Genomic DNA, 6,000 nt, shown 5'->3' on the forward strand with positions numbered 1-6,000 from the left:
CCTCACACAGTATTTTAGGGAGCCACTGCCACTTCCTCACACAGTATTTTAGGGAGTCACTGCCACTTCCTCACACAGTATTTTACGGAGTAGCTGCCACTCCCTCACACAGTATTTTAGGGAGTCACTGCCACTTCCTCACACAGTATTTTAGGGAGCCACTGCCACTCCTTCACACAGTATTTTAGGGAGCCACTGCCACTCCTTCACACAGTATTTTATTGAGTCACTGCCACTCCCTCACACAGTATTTTAGGGAGCCACTGCCACTCTTTCACACAGTATTTTAGGGAGTCACTGCCACTTCCTCACACAGTATTTTAGGGAGCCACTGCCACTCCTTCACACAGTATTTTAGGGAGCCACTGCCACTCCTTCACACAGTATTTTAGGGAGTCACTGCCCTTCCTTCACACAGTATTTTAGCGAGTCACTGCCACTCCTTCACACAGTATTTTAGGGAGTCACTGCCACTCTTTCACAGAGTATTTTAGGGAGTCACTGCCACTCCTTCACACAGTATTTTAGGGAGTCACTGCCACTCCTTCACACAGTATTTTAAGGAGTCATTGCCACTCCTTCACACAGTATTTTAGGGAGTCATTGCCACTCCTTCACACAGTATTTTAGGGAGTCACTGCCACTCCTTCACACAGTATTTTAGGGAGTCACTGCCACTCCTTCACACAGTATTTTAAGGAGTCATTGCCACTCCTTCACACAGTATTTTAAGGAGTCACTGCCACTCCTTCACACAGTATTTTAAGGAGTCATTGCCACTCCTTCACACAGTATTTTAAGGAGTCACTGCCACTCCTTCACACAGTATTTTAGGGAGTCACTGCCACTCTCTCACACAGTATTTTAGGGATTCACTGCCACTCCTTCACACAGTATTTTAGGGAGTCACTGCCACTCCTTCACACAGTATTTTGGGGAGTCACTGCCACTCTCTCACACAGTATTTTAGGGAGTCACTGCCACTCCTTCACACAGTATTTTAAGGAGTCACTGCCACTCCTTCACACAGTATTTCATGGAGTCACTGCCACTCCTTCACACAGTATTTTAGGGAGTCACTGCCACTCCTTCACAGAGTATTTTAGGGAGTCACTGCCACTCCTTCACACAGTATTTTAAGGAGTCACTGCCACTCCTTCACACAGTATTTTAAGGAGTCATTGGCACTCCTTCACACAGCATTTTAGGGAGTCACTGCCACTCTCTCACACAGTATTTTAGGGAGTCATTGCCACTCTCTCACACAGTATTTTAGGGAGTCACTGCCACTCTCTCACACAGTATTTTAGGGAGTCACTGCCACTCTCTCACACAGTATTTTAGGGAGTCACTGCCACTCTCTCACACAGTATTTTATGGAGTCACTGCCACTCTCTCACACAGTATTTTAGGGAGTCACTGCCACTCTCTCACACAGTATTTTAGGGAGTCACTGCCACTCTCTCACACAGTATTTTAGGGAGTCACTGCCACTCTCTCACACAGTATTTTAGGGAGTCACTGCCACTCTCTCACACAGTATTTTAGGGAGTCACTGCAACTCCTTCACACAGTATTTTAAGGAGTCACTGCCACTCCCTCGCACAGTATTTTAGGGAGTCACTGCCACTCTCTCACACAGTATTTTATGGAGTCACTGCCACTCTCTCACACAGAATTTTAGGGAGTCACAGCCACTCTCTCACACAGTATTTTAGGGAGTCACTGCCACTCTCTCACACAGTATTTTAGGGAGTCACTGCCACTCTCTCACATAGTATTTTAGGGAGTCACTGCCACTCTCTCACACAGTATTTTAAGGAGTCACTGCCACTCCCTCACACAGTGTTTTAGGGAGTCACTGCCACTCCCTCACACAGTATTTTAGGGATTCACTGCCACTCTCTCACGCAGTATTTTAGGGAGTCACTGCCACTCTCTCATACAGTATTTTAGAGAGTCACTGCCACACAGTATTTTAGGGAGTCACTGCCACACCCTCACACAGTATTTTAGGGAGTCACTGCCACTCCCTCACACAGTATTTTAGGGAGTCACTGCCACTCCCTCACCCAGTATTTTAGGTAGTCACTGCCACTCACTCCCTCACACAGTATTTTAGGGAGTCACTGCCACTCCCTCACACAGTATTTTAGGGAGTCACTGCCACTCCCTCACACAGTATTTTAGGGAGTCACTGCCACTCCCTCACACAGTATTTTAGGGAGTCACTGCCACTCCCTCACACAGTATTTTAGGGAGTCACTGCCACTCCCTCACACATTATTTTAGGGAGTCACTGCCACTCCCTCACACAGTATTTTAGGGAGTCACTGCCACTCCCTCACACAGTATTTTAGGGAGTCACTGCCACTCTCTCACACAGTATTTTAGGGAGTCACTGCCACTCTCTCACACAGTATTTTAGGGAGTCACTGCCACTCTCTCACACAGTATTTTAGGGAGTCACTGCCACTCCCTCACACAGTATTTTAGGGAGTCACTGCCACTCTCTCACACAGTATTTTAGGGAGTCACTGCCACTCTCTCACACAGTATTTTTTGCCACTCTCTCACACAGTATTTTAGGGAGTCACTGCCACTCTCTCACACAGTATTTTAGGGAGTCACTGCCACTCTCTCACACAGTATTTTAGGGAGTCACTGCCACTCCCTCACACAGTATTTTAGGGAGTCACTGCCACTCTCTCACACAGTATTTTAGGGAGTCACTGCCACTCTCTCACACAGTATTTTAGGGAGTCACTGCCACTCTCTCACACAGTATTTTAGGGAGTCACTGCCACTCTCTCACACAGTATTTTAGGGAGTCACTGCCACTCTCTCACACAGTATTTTAGGGAGTCACTGCCACTCTCTCACACAGTATTTTAGGGAGTCACTGCCACTCTCTCACACAGTATTTTAGGGAGTCACTGCCACTCTCTCACACAGTATTTTAGGGAGTCACTGCCACTCTCTCACACAGTATTTTAGGGAGTCACTGCCACTCTCTCACACAGTATTTTAGGGAGTCACTGCCACTCTCTCACACAGTATTTTAGGGAGTCACTGCCACTCCCTCACACAGTATTTTAGGGAGTCACTGCCACTCTCTCACACAGTATTTTAGGGAGTCACTGCCACTCTCTCACACAGTATTTTAGGGAGTCACTGCCACTCCCTCACACAGTATTTTAGGGAGTCACTGCCACTCCCTCACACAGTATTTTAGGGAGTCACTGCCACTCTCTCACACAGTATTTTAGGGAGTCACTGCCACTCCCTCACACATTATTTTAGGGAGTCACTGCCACTCCCTCACACACTACACAGTCCTTTGACTTTTTTATTCTGAAAAGTGAACACAAATCCTCGTTGAACGAGATTATAGGAGAATATCGTATCTGCAGATTGTGATGATACTCACTGTCTTTCTCTCTCTCTCTCTGTCTCTCTCTCTCTCTCCCTCTCTCTCTCTCTCTCTCTCCCTCTCTCTCTCCCTCTCTCTCTCTGAGGAAGCAAGGTCTCAGGTCACTGATCTGGGACCACGTGAAAGCCACTCACAGACAGCAAGGTCTCTGGTCTGGGACTACATGAAAGCTAAGCAATGACAGCCAGGTCACTGGTCTGGGACTTCACGAAAGTCACTCACTGACAGCCAGGTCTCTGGTCAGGGAGTTCATGAAAGCCACTCACTGACAGCAAGGTCACTGGTCTAAGACCCCATGAAAGCCACTCACTGACAGCCAGGTCACTGATCTGGTACCTCATGAAAGTCACTCGCAGACAGCAATGTCACTGGTCTGGGACCACATGAAAGCCACTCACTGACAGCCAGGTCACTGGTCTGGGACCACATGAAAGCCACTCACTGACAGCCAGGTCACTGGTCTGGGACCACATGAAAGGCACTCACTGACAGCCAGGTCACTGGTCTGGGACCACATGAAAGCCACTCACTGACAGCCAGGTCACTGGTCTGGGACCACATGAAAGCCACTCACTGACAGCCAGGTCACTGGTCTGGGACCACATGAAAGCCACTCACTGACAGCCAGGTCACTGGTCTGGGACCACATGAAAGCCACTCACTGACAGCCAGGTCACTGGTCTGGGACCACATGAAAGCCACTCACTGACAGCCAGGTCACTGGTCTGGGACCACATGAAAGCCACTCATCTGACTCGACTAAAAGTTTGATAATATCGTCGGGTCGACGCTGAGTTTCTCTCAGTCGAAAAAAAAGTGAAACTTGGAAAAGTTGGTATCAAACTAAGATTTGTAAATATCCTGAGACAAGCAGCTGGTGGTGCAGCTGGTGGTGCAGCTGGTGGTGCAGCTGGTGGTGCAGCTGGTGGTGCAGCTGGTGGTGCAGCTGGTGGTGCAGCTGGTGGTGCAGCTGGTGGTGCAGCTGGTGGTGCAGCTGGTGGTGCAGCTGGTGGTGCAGCTGGTGGTGCAGCTGGTGGTGCAGCTGGTGGTGCTGCTGCTGGTGCTGCTGGTACTGATGCTGCTGGTGATGGTGCTGGTACTTGTGTTGCTGGTGCTGATGGTACTACTGGTCGTGGTGCTGGTGGTCTTGGTAGCCCTGGTGCTGCTGGTGCTGGAGCTGCTGGTACTGCTGCTGCTGCTGCTGCTGCTGTTGCTGATTTTCTGGTGCTGCTGGTGCTGCTTGTGCTGCTGGTGATGGTACTAGAGTTGCTGGTGCTACTGGCTCCGGTGCTGGTGCTCCTGGTGGCCTTGGTGCTGCTTGTGCTGGTGCTGCTGGTGCCGCTGGTAATGGTGCTGCTGGTGCTGCTGGTGCTCTGGTGCTGCTGGTGCTGGTGCTGCTGGTCCTTTGGTGCTGCTGGTGCTGCTGGTGCCGCTGGTAATGGTGCTGCTGGTGCTGCTGGTGCTCTGGTGCTGCTGGTGCTGGTGCTCTGCTGCTGCTGGTGCTGCTTGTACTGGTGCTGTTCGTGCTCCTGGTGCTGTGGTGCTGCTGGGGCTAGTGCTGGTAGTGTTGTGATGGTTGTTGATGGTAGTGTTGTGATGGTTGTTGATGGTAGTGTTGTGATGGTTGTTGATGGTAGTGTTGTGATGGTTGTTGATTCTAGTGTTGTGATGGTTGTTGATTCTAGTGTTGTGATGGTTGTTGATGGTAGTGTTGTGATGGTTGTTGAGGGTAGTGTTGTGATGGTTGTTGATGGTAGTGTTGTGATGGTTGTTGAGGGTAGTGTTGTGATGGTTGTTGATGGTAGTGTTGTGATGGTTGTTGATGGTAGTGTTGTGATGGTTGTTGAGGGTAGTGTTGTGATGGTTGTTGATGGTAGTGTTGTGATGGTTGTTGAGGGTAGTGTTGTGATGGTTGTTGATGGTAGTGTTGTGATGGTTGTTGAGGGTAGTGTTGTGATGGTTGTTGATGGTAGTGTTATGATGATTGCTGACGGTTGCGATGGTTGTTGATAGTAGTTGTGATGGGTGTTGTTGGTAGTGTTGTGATGGTTGCTGATTGTAGTGTTGGGATGGTTGTTGATGGTAGTGTTGTGATGGTTGCTGACGGTAAAGTTGTGATGGTTGTTGATGTAGTGTTGTGATGGTTGCTGACTGTAAAGTTGTGATGGTTGTTGATGTAGTGTTGTGATGATTGTTGATGGTAGTTGTGATGGTTGTTGATGGTAGTGTTGTGATGGTTGTTGATGGTAGTTGTGATTGCTGTTGATGGTAGTGTTGTGATGGTTGTTGATGGTAGTGTTGTGATGGTTGTTGATCGTAGTGTTGTGATGGATGCTGATGATAGTGTTGTGATGGTTGTTGATGGTAGCGTTATGATGGTTGTTGATGGTGGTTGTGATGGTTGTTGATAGTTGTGATGGATGTTGTTCGTAGTGTTGTGATTGTTGTTGATGGTAGTGTTGTGATGGCTGTTGATGGTAGTTGTCATGGTTGTTGATGGTAGTGTTGTGATGGTTGTTGATGGTAGTTGTGATGGTTGTTGATGGTAGTGTTGTGATGGTTGTTGA

The sequence above is a fragment of the Cherax quadricarinatus genome, chromosome 23 (genome assembly GCF_038502225.1).
Source record: "Cherax quadricarinatus isolate ZL_2023a chromosome 23, ASM3850222v1, whole genome shotgun sequence".
Taxonomy (NCBI): domain Eukaryota; kingdom Metazoa; phylum Arthropoda; class Malacostraca; order Decapoda; family Parastacidae; genus Cherax; species Cherax quadricarinatus.